Below are 17,890 nucleotides of genomic sequence, written 5' to 3'. Positions count from 1 at the left end.
GCTGATCATATGTAGACGGACGACATGACACCGCAAATACTCGGGTACGCATTTTTTTTTTTTTAGTCGAGAAAGGGTTTATAGCATTCTCATTTAAGTAAGAGTCTGAGTAGTAGAATCACAAACTTTAGAACATTACAAGTCCAAAAGACAAGAAGGGGATAAAAAAACCCAATTAGCTGGAAGGGCCTTCCTCCGATGGGCCTTGATGACCCAGTCCGCCACTTTGTTGCATTTTCTTCGGTAATGAGTTATTTTCAGATTTGGGAAAGTTTTAACATGTGCCTACACTTCAAATATCAACGCATTTATTTCCCAGTTGACCTGCAGTGTACTTTCCACCAAAGCCTTCGCCAGTTCAAAGTTGTCTAACTCCAACTCCATCTGCAGTTCTTCTTTCCCTTCAAAGTACTTTAGGGTTTGTAACACAGCTTGTGCTTCTTCTGCCTAGATTGCTGAAGAAGCTCTAACAATGCGTGCTAGTCCATCGACGAGGACGCCTATGCTATCTCGGCAAACGCAAGCTACAGCTGCTTCCCTTGTTTCTTGAAAAAAAAGAACCATCGAAGTTGATTTTGAGCACACCGAGCGTCGGAGGAGTCCAAATCTGAGGCGAGCCGTGCGTCGAAGGAGTCCAGGTCTAAGGTGAGTCGTGCGTCGAAGGAGTCCAGATCTGAGTTGGGGAAGTCCGCATTTTGGTCAGTTTTCCCACCCACCTATTGAAGTTTTCTTCCATGGCCGTTGCTGAGGTGATTATGTGCTGAGGACTCAATGGTTTAGCTCTAAAACACCAATCGTTGCGGGATTTCTAGATCTGCCATAGTAAGAGGGCTAGTTAACTGAGGTATATTGAAATTTTGCCAGCCCTTCCTCTATTTGAGTTACCCTGTGACCATCTTTTTGTATTTTCACTTTAGCGCCATCCCAGATTTGGTTTGTCCATGGTCAGAGTAGGAAGAGATGCTCGACCGATTATGGATATTTGTTGCAGATCATGCATGTGGCCTTAGGTATAATATGTCTATGATATAAATTCTCCTTTGTTGCTAATGTGTTTTGACAAATTTGCCGTAGGAATGATCTGACTTTGGGTTGAATTTGGGCATTCCATATTCTGTTCCACAATGATTGTGGTACTTGATAAGACGACGAGGCATGGTTTTGCTTTTGAATTTCTCCTCGTGCCTTAACCTTCTTATATGCAGTCTTGACTGTAAATTGGCCTATTTTTGTTGGCTTTCATACCAATTTGTCCTCTGAAAATTGGGGGTTAAGGTGGATGGCTAGAATTTCTTTAGACACTTTGTGGTAAAAAAGTTCTAGTACTCTGTCTGTCACGCCCCGATCCTCGGGCGCGCGCCCATCCCTTACTCGGTCGATTTATTTGCGACGTCCCAGGAAGGTCGCCGACCCATTCATTTATATACGCATGCGGAAGCTTAATAAAATCCCCAGACAATCAAACAATGGGATAGAAGAGTAGGATCATATTTTTCAACCCAAGACGAGTCTTTATAAGCAAACTGGTTAATTACAAACTTAGGCTGTTTACAAAATTAACGGCTTATCAAAAAGGGGACTGTCTTAACATCCACTAGTCAGACCCATTTGCCGATTCTTCAGCCTCCACCTTCCGAACTTCAGGACTTCCGGTCCTCCACGATCGTCATCTAGGAACCTGAAATATTTTTCCCCAAACTGGGATGAGATTATGTCTCAGCGAGTTCTACCCCACTAAGACCCAATTAGGAAGCCAATACGCCATAAGGGGCTGCCTAAGCACAACACAGTCAAAGGGCTTACCTTGGCATCAGTTCCTTTCCTGCACTTTAGTTCAACTAATAATATCGATAACTACAAAGCAAACAATTACATTCCACCAATCAGATCGACTCAGCGATCAATCGACTTAATCGATTACATGTCACCACGACCTTTCCCTGGCCGGTACATTCAATACTATCTATAAAGTCCGACCATAGTCTATAACTGCTCACCCAAAGCTGATAATAGATAGCATAGCTCGCCCAAAGCTGATAGATATAGTATACTATGTATATGCTCGCCCAAAGCTGATAAATTAGGGCCCCCAGGCCAATTTAGTATACTATATATGCTCGCCCAAAGCTGATAATAAGGTATACTGCTCACCCAAAGTTGACATATCACCCGTAGGTCAATATAGTATACCGGTATATCGCTCACCCAAATGGCGACGACATATCGCCCGAAGGCCGATATAATATACCACTCCAACCATATAGTCAATTCATCATTTTTATCATTCACGATAAATAGCCGTGTGTGGGTACACGGTTGGCCTTAGCCAAAATATAATAATTTTACTTAAAGATATCCCACCGATTTCATTAGCCCATTACATCTTTTTGGCGTTGTAAACCGACGCCCGGTTATTTCTCCATCACTAAACCAAAATCAGATAATTTAAGAATAAATCCTAAATTCACAATTAATTCGATTCAGCACAAATTAACGCTCAAATAAATAAACGGACTGCACTAAGATAATCAGCACGGAATTTCGGTCGTCGGCCTTCTAAATCTTAATTTCCGAATTTTAATTAATTATTAATTAATTTCGAAATTTAATAATTAATTACAATAAATTCAATTTAGCTCAAATCGGAGCTCAATTAAACAAACGGACTTCACCACGATCATCGCATAAAATTCCGGTCACCGACAATCCCGATCAAAATTTCCGGAAAATAATAAATAATTAAATTTATTCCGAAAAGTAAATATAATAATATTATATTATATTATTATTATAGTACAATTTCGAATTAATTATTTAATTTAAAATAATTAATTAAGGCTTAAACAAGATTACTTTAATCCAAAAATTTTCTTAACTTTAATTAATTGTCCACTAAACTAATCACATCCCTTAATCCACTTAACATTTAAATAAACTAATCTAACCACCTAAACCTACTTAGTTTAATCTAAACACCCCTTAAACGTGATTAATCTACTAAGCGGGGATTAGTGAGTTAAACTCACCCGATTAGCGATCCGAGCAGCTCAAATCGACGGGGACGCCGAGGGGATCGATTCACTCCAAAGCGGGCCTAGCTTCCGGGGTCGGGAAGCCGGCCAAAACGGGCCACGAAGCCGCTGCCATACCCATTTTTCTCCTCCCCGTTCGCTGCTGGTTGAGGCCGAGAAAGAGGCTGATCCAAGCTCGGTTGAGACATGCAAGGGCTTAGATGGACGGAGGAGGCCGAACCAGACCTAGGCGGTGGCGGTAGGAGCTCCGGCGGTGGTCCACAGCAGCTGGGACGAGCTGGACAGCTCGCTGAAACTGAGAGCTGGGCGAGAGGGAGGCCGAGACGAGCGGGGCAGCGCCGAGGCAACGGCGTGCAGCTCGGCAGCGAACGGTGGAGGGCGGAGGCGTGAGGCGGCGGTCCAGCAGCTAGCTGGCTGCTCCGGCGTCCTCAGATCCGCTGGGTCTTCGAGCAAGAACCAGAGGTGGAGGAGAGAGACCGCGATGGGAGAGGAAAGGGGGAGACGGAGGGCGAGCGGCCAGGGCGCGGCTGCTCCGACGGCACGCAGCGGCGAACGGCGGCGAGGGGCGGCGACTCCTCCAGCTTCGCTGGTTTGCTCGGTTCCGTCGAGCAAGAAGAGAGGGGAAGGAAGGGGGCGACGGGGAAGAAAGAGGGAGGAGAGAGAGAAGGAAAAGGGGGGCATTCCTTTTTTTTTCATCTTTATTTAATCTTCCAAAAACCACCATGTGTTCCACTATCTCCATTTCTCACAATCTTAAATTCAATGGGCCCATTTCTTTTTTTCGGCGCGCATAAAATCTCGTACACTTAATTCAATCAATTCTCAATCAATTCCATCCAATTGAAGCTCAATTAAATTAACCCATGTGTCCTCAACCTTCTTACGACTTTTCCCCATCAAATGATCCAACTTGCTTTCCAAAGATTAGATCAAAAACGGCCCTTTGACAATCTCGAACAAAAACGGCATTACTTTAGTTTTCCGCCAAAAATCTCGGTTGTAGAAAAAATCTTCCGAAGATGAGTCGACGTTCCTAAAATGAATTGTGACTTGACAGAATTCTCAATTTTTGAATTCGGGTTCGATTTCACGGTTAATTTCAATTCGACGCGAATTTAGTGCGTCCTAATCTACCGGGTAGCTTTTAGGAAATTTTCTTGCATTTGACCCGTGGTTGATTATTCTCAAGCCACAATGTACATCTTCGATACATTGGCGACTCTCAATTGTCGTAGAAATCTCAAGATTTCAAATACGGACACGGGGTATCGAAACGACAGAATAATCGGTCTAGTACCGATCGACAAGAATTGTGCAATTAGGTGGAATCACCCACACTTAATCACATACCTTTGTCGAGTCAACCTATATCCGATTTCTAATCGATCTCACTGTGTCGTAATGATCTCTTGTAGATTTGCACGGTCGAGCGTCGTTTCGATCGAATTCTCAAGTCTAATGCGTTAAAATTCCTTAACGGCTTCACCCGATAAACTAGTTATCCCATGAGTGATCGGTTCAGGGAAAAGAACTATAAATGCGTCGATGAAATGCCCAACTATTTCGATCGAAAGCAGAACCTAGATTTCAGGATGTCACACTGTTTTCCTTCTAGGTAGCAAAGTCTCTATTTATAAGTTCCGAAAGTCATAATGGATCATCTCTATTCGTAAGTCCTCCAAATAAACCTCTCGGTAACCACTGATCATTCCTAATGCTGATTTTTTCTCCATTCCCAACCACCCACTGGGATGAATGATTTATAGCGTTTTTTCCCCAAGATTAGACTTTGCCAACCCCAAGATGGTCTTAAGCCTTTCTCTGCATATAATGCATCTATGTGCGGAAAGTATAGTCCTTTGAAAATTTGACTCCAAAGAGAATTCAGATTCTAAATTAGCCTCCATGCTTGCCAACCCAATAATGCCTCATTGAATTTGATTAAATCTCAAAAGCCTAGCCCACCTTCATTCTTTCTTGATTTAAGAGTGCCCTAGTTTCTCCGATGGAAACCTGCCCAGTTCTCATTATTTTTCCACCAAAAAGCTACTATTTTTCTTTCAATGGCTCGGCAAATAGATAGGGGGATTTTAAAATGGACATAGCATATTGCTATAGAACTTGCACCACAATTTTAAGAAGAATTCTTTCCTTGCCTTTGATAAAAAGTTCTCTTTCCAGCCCTCCAGTTTCATGTTGATTCTTGCAAGAATCGAGTCGAACATTTACTTTTTAGATCCACCCCAATCAGAAGGTATTCCGAGATATTTCCCTAACTTTCCCAGAGTTGGTACTCTCATTTATTTAGTCAAGTTACTCCTCAGTTCTCTTGGACAATCTTTACTAAAGAGCGTGCCTGACTTGTTCAAATTTATAGCTTGTCTAGACACAAAGCATTATTGGTTTAGGATTATAGTTACATTTTGACATTCGACCATTTTTCCTTCCAAGAATAAGAATCATTCGCAAACAGTTGATGAGATAATGATGGACAAAATCTGTTCAGTGTAATTCCCTTAATACTGCCATTTTCCATTTCTCTTTTCAACATCATAGATAGAACATTTGCCACAATAATAAATAGGTATGGAGATATGGGGTCGCCTTGTCTTATACTGTGAGTAGGCTTAAAAGAGGCTAAAGGTTCCCCGTTTATTTTAATATTGAATGATACCGCAGAGACACATTCCATGACCCAGGAGACCCAAGTATTACAGAAACCCATTTTGAGCATGCTTGCTTTGAGAAAATCCCATTCCACACGATCATATGATTTCTTCATATCTACCTTCAGATTGCATGAAATTTCTTTTTTGTTTTTTTTTGTTTTGTTTTTGGATACGTAGCTAATGAAGCACTTCCTGCACTATTAGTATGTTATATTGTATTTGTCTCCCGCTTACAAAAACACTTTGCTCCGTTGCTATCAAGTTAGGTAGCCACTATTTTAATCTATTTGCCAAGATCTTTGAGATGATTTTATAAGCAAAATTACAAAGGCTGATAGGCCGAAATTGTTCCAACCTCTCTAGATTGTGCATTTTCGATATAAGGGTAATTTAATGGGAAAAAAATAAATGTTGATGTCTAACTCAAATAAGAGTTGATTAGTTGAGAACTTGATGAGAGAAAAGCTGATAATTACTTGATTGATAATTTCTATATATATATTATTTCCAAGAAGTTCATATAAAAGTGACAAACTAAGGAGAAAAGTAAGTAAATTAAGAAAGAACATATGATACTTGGTTAACTAGTTGCATAGAAGTTTGTAACGCAAAATTAGTTGATAATTTAATTGAAGAAGATTTCTCTAAACCACATAAATAAAAAAGATTGCTAATTTTTTTATATGAGTTGGTAAGATAGGTAAACAAAAGTTGATAAACAATAAAAGAATTTTTCTTTGTTAGAGATAAGAGATGAAGTTATCAATTTTCTCTTTTATGGGTAAGTTAAACTTCGTTTCGTCAAGAACTCTTTGGGGATGACTAGCTACAAGCCAATTGAGCTGATGCTAAAGCACAAGCATCAATTATATGTTGAGTTGTGTGGCGTCACTCCGATATTACTTGTAGAAGATCAAGTGGAAACTAACTCACAATAACATTCTTGATATTACAAGCAAGAGACACTAAATATGTCACGCCCCAAATCCTATAGGGATGAAGGAGTGACACGGCCATATTTTCTCCAAAAGACGCAGCCTCAAAGTATACCCCAAATATCCGACTTCGAATAATTCCCTCAATAATGCCCTTGTTCTATCAGCCACTAACTGAGGCACCTGAAAAATATGATAATAAGAAATTAATGAGCTACCATGGCCTAATGAGTAAATGTTTTTTCAAGCGAATCAAGTAATCACTATGCATATTTAAAATACAAATATAACTCATTTTCGCCGAATCAAGTAATCACTATGCATATTTAAAATACAAATATAACTCATTTTCGCCAAATCTAGAGATTTAACAAACCTTCAAGACCAAAATACAATATTTCTTACTTTAACATAATATGTTCAAAGTAGAAATATTCAAGATAATAACAAGCAAACACCAATAGTCCAGCCCATTGATCAATCTCATAAAAAAATACATGTTAATGATCCATTCTATTGATTAATCTCATGCCACATATCAATAGTTTATCCCATTGATCCATCTCATATGAAACCATACGGCGATGGTCCATCCATTGAACCATGGTCACGGCACATTGCCTAATGAGAAGGTGACAAAAATTCCCTCTCTTGGTTAGGTCTCCACTTATTATTAGTTGATGGCTCGGTTTGCAAGGATATCCTAGATTAATATGCACATACCCACACACCCTTCAATAGTCATAGAGACACTGAGCATACACCATCAATTCAATCTCCAGTTATCCAAAAGCAAATCCAATCATTTCATATATCAAAATGAATTTCCCAAACCAATTCAAAATCCATTTCATAAACTAATTCACAATTCAAGTATTCGATATATAGATATCAAAGCACATTTTCAAACCATATTAATCATAATTTTTTTTAAGAAACCTTTATAAAAGGTTTTACAAACCATTTATAAGCAATCATTCAAGTTGAAGTCAAAATATGACTTCCCTTTTCAAACAATAAAATGGCTATAAAAGTTAGGGGTGTAAGTGGTTTGGTTCGGTTTGGTTTTTTCGGAAAACTGAATCGAATCTAACCAATAAGAAAATTTGCTGAACCAAACCGAAATCCGATTCGATTTGGCTCCATTCAGTTTTTTACTTTTGTTTTTGTTTTTATATTTTAAATTTCTTTTTTTTTCTTCTCTTTTTTTCTTTTTGTCCTTTGGCGGTTGCCCGGCCTCGGCGACTAGCCGAGGCCACGATCGACAAAGGGTCGACCTCGCCGACCTCAGGGTCGACCTCGCCGGCCTCGGGCGAGGTCCCTCCTTGCTAGATCCCGATGAGGGTGACCCCACCTAAGGCCCGCGAGGCCGACCCTCATTGGCCTTTGGCAAGGTTCAACCACACCAGACTTGGCTAGGGCGAGCCTTGCTTGAGGCTAGCAAGGTTGCCCCTTGCCAAATCCCAGTGAGGGCCACTTTGCCTAAGGTTGATGAGGCCAACCCTTGCCGGTCATGGCCTTTGGCCCGTCGTCGGAGGTTGAACAACCGACTAGAGGAAATAAAGAGAAAGAAATTTTAAAAATAAAAAATAAATTAAAAACATTAAGAAAAGAGTGGATTAAAATTTTAGATTTTATCGGTTTGGTTTGGTTAATCGAATTGATTAAAAAGTTTTGATTTTCAATATTATCTTAATAGAATGAGAACCAAATTGAAAAAACCGAACTTTTCGGTTCGTGTTGCGACCAAATTTTCAGAGTGAACCACCTAGGGTTTGGCTAATGGATTGTTAAGCATAGATTAAACTCGGGCTCTCCCAAACCTATATCAATTCGCGACTTAAGTACGAGTTCTTAACATGCAATTGATCTTCAATTAGGAGTCGCTACTAATTTATTTTTGGTGGGTTAATTAGAAACCTAAGTAAAGTAATAGGAGATTTACTTTACTCCTATGAACTAGAGATTTATGAATTCGGGGAATTTATTTTTGGTGGGTCGATTAGAAATCCAAGTAAAGTAATAGGAGATTTACTTTACTCTTATGAACTAGAGATTTATGAGTTCGAGGACTTGATTATGCTAGATTTCTCTAACGCCCTTTCGATACCATTCTTTTTATTTTGAAAAATGTTTAGCAAGTAGTTTGGATTGATTTTAAATCTATTTCTTTAACATGTGAGGTGATCAAAAGCACAATCCACCAATTTAACACCCAAATAAATAATAAATAAATTGCAAAAATTAAAATCCACATCAATAATCCTAGATATAATTTCTAATTAGTACGCAATTTCTTTTTTTTCACTTAATTAATAAAAATTATGCAATATGCAATGTAATATTAACTAAATGACCTAATTCCAATGACATGTAATTTCTAATTAAATGGGCCTAGCAAAAATACTAAATGACATGCATATCAATGAATCTAACCCTAATGACGTGCATATGACATTTTTTCTTTTTCTCAAAAGAATGCATTTCATCCTAAATAATAAAACTAATTTAACCTATGACATTTTTTTTTTTTTTGTATTTTTCATGAAATTCGAAATTTGGTGAAATGTGAAAATTACCTAATTAGATTAAGATCCTATTTAATTTATATTAGGAATTAGGTTGAGCCCGATCCTAATTTAAACTAAAACATTATCTTAAACTAAATAATCCTAAAGTGCAATATATCTATAAAAAAAAAAAAAAAATACATAAACTTATAATAAATTAAGAAAAATATTATCCAAAATTAAACTAAGTGCAATTTAACCATAATATGCAATGCCGTGCTAAATATGTCCTAATTCTATATAACATATGCATGATGATTTTTTTTTATTAATTTTCGAAATTAAATGCAATCCAAATTAAAACTACCAACCTAAATTGATTGATTTGAATTTTGATTTTTTTCTTTTATTTTCAAAAATTCATGATAAATAGAATGCTTAGCCTAAATATGCAAATAATCCTAAAACATACAATATTCTAACTCAGGCATATTTCAAGATAAATAAAGCAATCAAGTCCATTCAAAATTATCCAAAAAATATCACACATCGTTCAGATCAAGGGATAATATTTCACTAGTAAAATCGATAAATTGATCTTAAACCTTAGAGATCAAAATATCAATTTTATTCCCACTTAATTAATTATTCCATCTAAAACTTAATTAAAATTCCATCTAAAAGCGTACGGTTATTTAATCGGGTGATATATTAAGATTTCCAATTATGCATAGAGAAATATTTCAAACAAAGAAACCAAAATATATATATAAAAAAAAAGATAAAATAAACCTGCCTAATAAAATAAAGCAAAGATACCTAATTTGATTTTTTCCTTTTCTTTTAAAAAAAAAAAAAAAAAAATTGGCTGCCGGTTTGGGGCTCCAGCGAGGGGGATTGCCGGCGACGGACTCCGGCGAGGGGAAAACGCCGGCGAGGAACTCCGGCGAGGGCGCGGCTGCTGGCGGAGCAAGTGGGTCGCGGCGTTGGGTCTTCGCGGGCAGAGGGGGCTGTGCGGCGAGGAGCTCCGGCGTCTGGATCTGGGCTCGGCAACGACGGCGACTTCGCGAGCGGAGCAGGAGCAGCGAATCGGGCCTACTAGACGTCGGAGCAGAGGAGGATCGCGGGCCTGGCTACTGGATGCAGGCGCGAGAACTGCGGGTCGCGGATCTCGGGCGAGGCGGGACCGGGTCGCGACGACGGAGGGAGATCTGCTACAGGAGTCGCTCGGGTAGCAGCTGCGGCGGAGGGCGGAGCAACGGTGACAGAGGCGTTGCGGCGGTAGGGGGGCGAGCAGGGGTGATGTGGTCTCCGGTGGGCAATCTGCTGAGGCGTTCGTGGACGAACGGGACAGGTGGCGTTGGCCGGCGCAGGCGGAGTCAGGCGCTGGGTCACGGGCTGCTGGACGGCGACGACAGCAGATCGTCGAGGAACGGCGAGGGGCTTCGCGAGCTGCAAGATCGACGGCGGAGGCGGCGTCGGATCTGGGCCGGCTGCTGTTCAGATCTGCGGGCGGCGAGCGGCGTTGCGACTCTGGGTGGCCGGTGGCTCAGCAGCCGGCGACGGCGCCGGCAGAGACTTCCCCCCCCCCCCGGCGATGAAGATGAACAGTCGCGTGGGGGGTTTTTATTTATTTATTTATTTATTTTTTCACCTCACTCCCTCTTTGACCTTTTTGCTCTTTGTGTACTTTTCTTACCCAACGGAAAGAGGAACCCCCCAAAACAAATTGTACGCGAGGTATTATATAGGTCTAAAAAACGTATCTTTGCAGTATATGGGTTTCCTTTTTGTTCGAGCATGATACCCCTAAATATATTGTTGAAATATACTCACCTCACGCAATATTTCCTTTTTATTTTTTACATATTCTATCCAAAAATTCCTTTTTTGCGCCAGATAATATATGTGAAAAATCTTAATGGAATATGTAAAAAATCTTCCTTCACCAACAATCTAAAATAAAAAATAAAATGTTTATAAACTATATGCCATGTTTATATATATATATTTTTAATTTAGCAAAAAACCAACCCCAAAAATTTAGGTGTCAATAGTTCGGTTTTTGACACCCCTAAGTAAAAGCTCGATCTTGTTGTATGCATGCTATTTATTAACTCATAGCATCCTTAATCCATAATGTTTTTCAAAACATGAGTATAAAACCCAAAAAAAGTATCATTCACTTGAAAAAAAAAGCTGAAAACCAACCTTTAGTGGTTACTCAGTCCGCCGCACTCACATTCCTATCAATTAGAAAAATAATATTAAAAATCGAGTATTACACAAGTTTAATTAATGACTCGACTAAATCACGTTAAATCATGAAGAAACTCATTTATGGCGTGTGTTTGTCTTTTGCTGTTACGCGTAACCCATGTGCAAAATTTTGGAATTTCGTTCCAAACAAACCATATTTTGAAATTGAGTTTCGTCAAACCTATTGCTCCACAACGCACTATATTACTATTTCCACAAAAATCGTAGCTCCAAAAACTCCTTAATCAAATATCGTAGTTAAAAATCTATATAACTTTAAATTTGTGCCCTAAGTTCCAAAATTACCTCGATTATATGAAATATCGGCTTGAATACTTACCAGGCATTGCGGTTTATAGTTGGTTCAGCTAGTCGAGGTGTTCAGATCAGCTGCCCATGAAAATTTTCCTTCTCTCTTCTTCCCCCTTTTGCTTCTCTTCATGGACGAACGCACTCTCATCTCCTTTTCCTCTCTTCTGGTTCGGTCTGCCGCTTCTCACGCTCACGCACAAATTTGATGGAGAAAAGAAAATGGGCTGAGCTGACCCATATATTACAAAACACGGTCATACAAACACACTCTCCACCTCTTTCTTTATTCCACACGACACTTGGTACACACCCCACTCTTTTCTTTTTCTGCTCTGCTCAAGTTGGCAAGGAGAGCATCCCTATTTATAGGGAGACTTCCACCAACGAAGCACAAGGGGAGTGCTCTACAAAATTTGCTTATCTGTCCAATTTCTAATGAATCAAGATGACCATTCTTTTTTGTATAAATAGTGCTTATCTATTTTTCCACCATGAGCAGGGTTGGTTGGGATTGTTTAAGCAATTCACATAATCCATACGTCGGCACTGCACAGTGCACAGGTTTCAATAGGAGTAGCTGAGGACGGACCGGACTTCTTCGCTCTGGATGAAGGACGATGAAGAGCTGCTGGTGTGAGGAGGACAATGGTGACGTTTCGACTATCAAAGCAGTCGAGTACACAAAACGCACGTGGGCAAGAGCGATTGGAAACTTTAGTTTCTATCCAAGCTCATGGGGAGAATAAGAAAACAGGGGACTACTCCTCGGCCACTCCAGGTGATGCACCGTGGCCATCGTTGTCGATCAGTAATTGTTTGCCGGCACGATCGTAACTGCATGTGGCCATGAATTGACTCGGTGACGACGACCATAAAAGACAAGGACGATGCGAATTTTCGTTTCCGGGAATAAAAACAGGAGAACCAGGGGACCACCCTGACTTCTCTGCAGAGTACCCTTCTTTATACGCTCAAAGGAGATTTTTAAGACAGAATATTATTAGGATGGTTTGGGAACAATCTCAAACATATTCTTGCTCTTAGAATTTAGAATCCACCACTTCAAATATTTAAAATTGTTCGAAATTAAATAACTTTTTCCTTAAATTTCAAAAATGAAAATAGCATTCGGAAGAGCAATGTCTTGGCCCCTGGGTGAATAAAAGGGCCCATTTAATCCTTAATACATCTAGTGAAAAAGTGAGCTATTGAGTTTTCAAGTATAATAAGTTTCGGATGATGACATATGTAATTTATGAACTTTGGCCTAATGATGTTTATGGTCCTTGAACTTTTAGTATGTTTATTGTGATATCTTAACTTTAGTCTAATGTACAATGCGGTTCCTGAACTTTTAATTTATTTAGTATGATCCCTAAACTTTTGCTATATGTTTAATTTAGTTTTGAATTATTTGAAAATGTTCAATATTTTCCTTTCATTTATTCAAGTTAAGGGACAACACTAAACATTTTCATGTAGTTTAGTGACTAAATTGAAAATAAATTAAAAGTTCATGGACCACATTGAATAATTTAAAAATTCAAGAGCAACATTGCGCATTAAGTTAAAGCTTAAAGACTGCTCTCGCGGCATACTTGCCGCTCGCCGCACTCCCAACACTATAAGAAAGACCCCGACGGCGGGCGCATACGCACAAAGCACACACTCTACACGCCACACTCCTTTCTCTTCTCTGCTCAAGTTGGCAAGGAGAGCATCCCTAAGGGAGACTTCCACCGACGAGGGGAGTGCCCTACATGAGCTGGCCTATTCCTCAATTATAATTTATACCCCTTCTTTGAAAGGTGGTTCTTAGCTACTTATCTCACCTAACACAAAAGAGACTTTGAACTTTACAAGCAAAAGCTACCTATTTAGATATTGGTCCTAGATAAATCTAGAACAACGAAGAGAGGGAGAGACAGGCGGTGCTTGCTTCAACAATACAAATAATCACATAAACTAACGATTCTAATCACGCATTGAAGAACAAAATTCAAACATTGATTAAAATCATATGCAGAAAAATACGATCATAAATAAAAGTGACCTCCAGCCATTGTTTGAATTTGTGTTCATCGGAAATTCATGGAGATTTGACGGAATTACGGGCATACTCTACTAACCCAATCCCTTTATGTACTGATGGTGTATTTCCGAATGAGAAGGTTGTCGTTAGACTTTGTAATTACCCCACATAATGAATGTTGGTCTTTTACAAACCACTTCCCATCAATGTAGTTACCAAAAAGCAGTTGTTTCGAAAGGGTATGAACGTGGAAATTAGTGGATAACTGTCACTCAGGAGAAAATTGGGGAAATGCCTAAGGATAAATTTTAATTTAAAAAACCATCCCTAAAAAATATGGGATTGCATTATATATAACATGTGGATAACCGTCACTCAAAAAAGAAAAATGTGTCACGCCCCGGACCCCGAGCACGTGCTCATCCCTATCTGGTCGATAATAATTTGCGACTTCCCAAGATGAGTCGCCGACCCTTTTTATTTTATTGCACATGCGGAAGCGAAAAGAAATCCCCTGACAGTAATCATCTCGGGATAGAAAAGCAGTATAATAGATTCATACACAAACATGCTTTTATATATACACCGAGTCATGAACACAGTGTCATGGCCAAAGACTACAAAAGACTCGGCCCTCCAAAAGAAGCGGTCCTAATTGATCTATGCTTCCGATCACCTCCTCTCGCCTGTGTCCTCCACTCAACGACCCGAAAATGTTGTCCCACAACGGGGTGAGATATCATCTCGCGAGTCTAAGCTCTAAACCCCAATTAGGAGGGAAATACGCCAAGAAGAGTCCTAAGCACGCAATCACACAATCAAAGAGACTTACCTCGTCTCAGACCCACCCTGCAGGTCAGTACAATTTATCTCAAAGACAACCTGAGAGCATGAGCAACAAATAAGCTCCAATAATTGAAACGCCACACTTAATTAATCATGCGTTCCTAGTTTTGATCTCGGCATATAGCACGGCCTACTCTCAGTTCGGCGGTCTTCTGGCATTGCCAGGCTTCGTCTCACCCCATTGAGCACGGCACGTCTCTTTATTAGACGGCTTTTCCGAAGGAGCATAGGGTCCAGAATCAACTGCGACCGGTTTCCCGTTGTCCGGGGTATCCCACATAGGGATAACGTCCACTCAACGGCAGGACGATTTCTCATAACCATCACACGGTCACTCAAATATGGCCGGGACACCGTGCATTGCACTCAAATGCTTCAATTAAAATAGTGAGCCCGGCCTTTTCTTCGTATTAGAAATTCACATGAAATTACTCGTGTGTGGGTACACGGTCAACTTGATCCGAAAAATTGATATTCCTCCTTTTTGAAATCCCACTATTTCATATAGTACTAAAAACCATTTTCGGTATCAAAACCCGACACCCGAGATTTTCGAATAAATATTGGAAATTCACAATTTTGGAATTAAATACCAAAAATCCAATCAGCACTCAATTTGCATAACTTAGCACTCAATTGCGAAATTAACCACACCGTGCAATCAAGACGAAATTCCAGGCCACCGACTATCTCGGCCTAATTTCCGGAAAAATAATTAATAATTAAATAATTACTTAAATCAATTAAATAAATCAATTTAAATTCTACAAATAATAACCTAGGCCAAAATCATTAAATTAATAACCAATACGGACTCGGAGAAATTCCCGAACCCTTCTAGATAAACAGTACAATTTATTTAGGCCTTAGCTAAACCATGCTAACCACCTAACATGCTCAATTAAATAATTCAATTTCTAATTTAATCTAACTAACCACCTAATTCCTAATAAAATAAATCTAAACACCCCTTAAACGTCATTAACCTACTAAGCAGAGTTTAGAGTATAAACTCACCGGTGTATCGCGAAAACCGGTTCACCGCGACAACAACTCGACGACGGCCGAAATCGAAATTTTCGGCGGCGTCGACGAACTTGGGCCGGGCTTAAACTTAGCCCAACAAATCTCAGCCCAAATGAGATTTGTCCTTGCACTGGAATGGGCTTGCTCTTGGACTTGGGTCTAGCTGCGATTGGGCTTCAAAAACTGGGCTTGAAGACTTCAACTGGGCTGAAAATAGGCTGGGCCCAAAGCTGAAACTAAAACTTGCTGGTCTGGGTTGTCATTGAACTGAACTGGGCTTGTGGGCTGCTTGATCACAGGCTTCCAAAGAGCTGAGGTTGGGCCACTGAAAAATGGAATGGGCTCGCTGTGGTTGGCCCACGAACAAAAGAAGACTGAAACTGCAGGATTTGTTGGGCTTCAGGCAGCTGGATTCGCTGACTGAGGAGACCGAAGACGCTGGCAACGGTTGGCAACTCGGTGGATCTCGAGGCTTCACGGCGAGATGATGGACCGAATGAGTTGGGGCTCGGACGCGTGGAGGGAAGCACGGACAAACGGCAGAATTCGGTGGATACGTGCGGCTTCTCTTCGGTGGTGTTGCTCGGTGGATGTTGCTGGCGGCGTGAGGATGCTCGGAGGATTTCGCAGATGAAGACTTGGTTGAATCGGTGGTCTTCCGTGGGCGTTGGAGTTGACTGGCGTGCTGGCGTGGAGCTGAGGGCACGCCACAGGGGAAGACTAAAGATGGGAGCTGCTCATGGACGCTGTCTTCGTGGACTCCACGATATGCTCGGGCTGAAGACGTTGGACTTGGGCTTCGGCGGTTTCGTTTGTTGACCGAAGCAGAAGGAGGAGCGGGCAGGTGGCAACGTGAAGGAACTCGGTGGAGTCGTGGGCTTCAAGCGGTCAACCAACGGCTTCGTTCTTGCAGGTGTTGACCGAGAGATGCTGGTTGATGGGCAAGTGGCGAGGAGCACCTTAAATTGAAGATCTCGTGGCTGGCGTGAGTGGAGTGTGTGGGCTTCGGTTGAGGAAGAGAAGTAACGGAGATGGAGAGAGATTGGATGGGGATTGCTTCGCACGGTAGAGAGATTAAAACAAAAGCAGGAATAATGAGCGGATGGGAGGGTTGCCGAGCGTGAGAAGCCAGCTAAGAGGAGACAAGAAAAATCAGAAATCTTAGCCAATACATTTAATGTTTTGGCCCCACCAGTCCACCATACACTCTTTCCTCGTTTTGGCCCCACCAGTCCACCACAAAATCAATTTCAAGCTTATCAACTCACCAATAAGAAATTTTAAAGTCCAAAATTGCTGCCTCATCCAATCATACGAATTTCACCATTTGAACTTCAATTTCTCCAATAAATTCCCAAATTGAGGTCCAATTTCGACGTAGAAAAATCCCAAATGATTTTCTATAAATCCCCGACACACAACCGTTCAGTCTGAAAGTCCAATTTCCCATTAGTTTAGCCAATCTGAACTTCTGCCAAATTTCCGCGACATCCGAACCCAATTTCCGTAAAATTTCCCGAATCTCCGAAAATCTTCCGAGCGAGTCGATGCTCCTAAAATTTATTGTGACATGGCCAAAACGTCAATTTTTGAAATCGAACTCGAATTGGCGGTTAATTTTCATTCGGTGCGTTTTTAGCGTGACCTAGACTATCGGGTAACTTTCAGATATTTTTAAGCGCAAATGACCCGTGGTCGATTTTCTTCGAACCACTATGAACCCACTCGACTCATTGGCAACTCTCGCTTATCGTGAAAATCTCGATGATCCAAATACGGACACAGGGTACCAAAACAATAAGAAAATCGCCTAGTGTCTACGACGAGAATTTTCTAATTCGGTGGTGTCACCCACGATTAGTCACATATCTCTATCGATCCGTCTATCTCGATTTCAAATCGATTTTTAACGTGCTTTGTAGTGACCTCTAAAAATGGACACGGTCAGTTCGATTTCGATCGAGTTCTCAAATCTATTGCCTTAAAATTCCTTAATAATTTTCCCAGCTAGTCTAGTTATCTCGAGAGTGATCGGTTCGAGAATAACCATATAGACGCGTCAATGAAATGCCTGATTTATTCGGTAGAAGACAGGATTGAAAATTTGGGATGTCACAAAATGTGTCAATATCTAAATATAAGTTTTATTTTTATAAAATCATATCCCTGAAAAATGTGCTCATTATATAACATCAAAACCACAGACTACCCAGAAAAGGAGCAACAAACTCATAAAGCAATCCACTAATCAAAAGTGGATCTACCAATC

At 40.4% G+C, this 17,890-nt stretch overlaps 1 long non-coding RNA gene across 1 annotated transcript; it reads right to left on the bottom strand.

The window, feature by feature from the left end:
• Window positions 1-1,467: 1,467 nt before the first annotated feature.
• On the bottom strand, window positions 1,468-3,688 carry LOC120288218. Its single transcript, XR_005546543.1, has 2 exons — window positions 3,027-3,688; window positions 1,468-1,678 (listed from the first exon to the last, which is right to left on the bottom strand). It is a non-coding gene; the product is annotated as an uncharacterized LOC120288218 (long non-coding RNA).
• Window positions 3,689-17,890: the final 14,202 nt, after the last annotated feature.

This window comes from Eucalyptus grandis, chromosome 9 (genome assembly GCF_016545825.1).
Source record: "Eucalyptus grandis isolate ANBG69807.140 chromosome 9, ASM1654582v1, whole genome shotgun sequence".
Lineage (NCBI taxonomy): Eukaryota > Viridiplantae > Streptophyta > Magnoliopsida > Myrtales > Myrtaceae > Eucalyptus > Eucalyptus grandis.
This window is presented reverse-complemented; position numbering and strand designations above follow the sequence as displayed.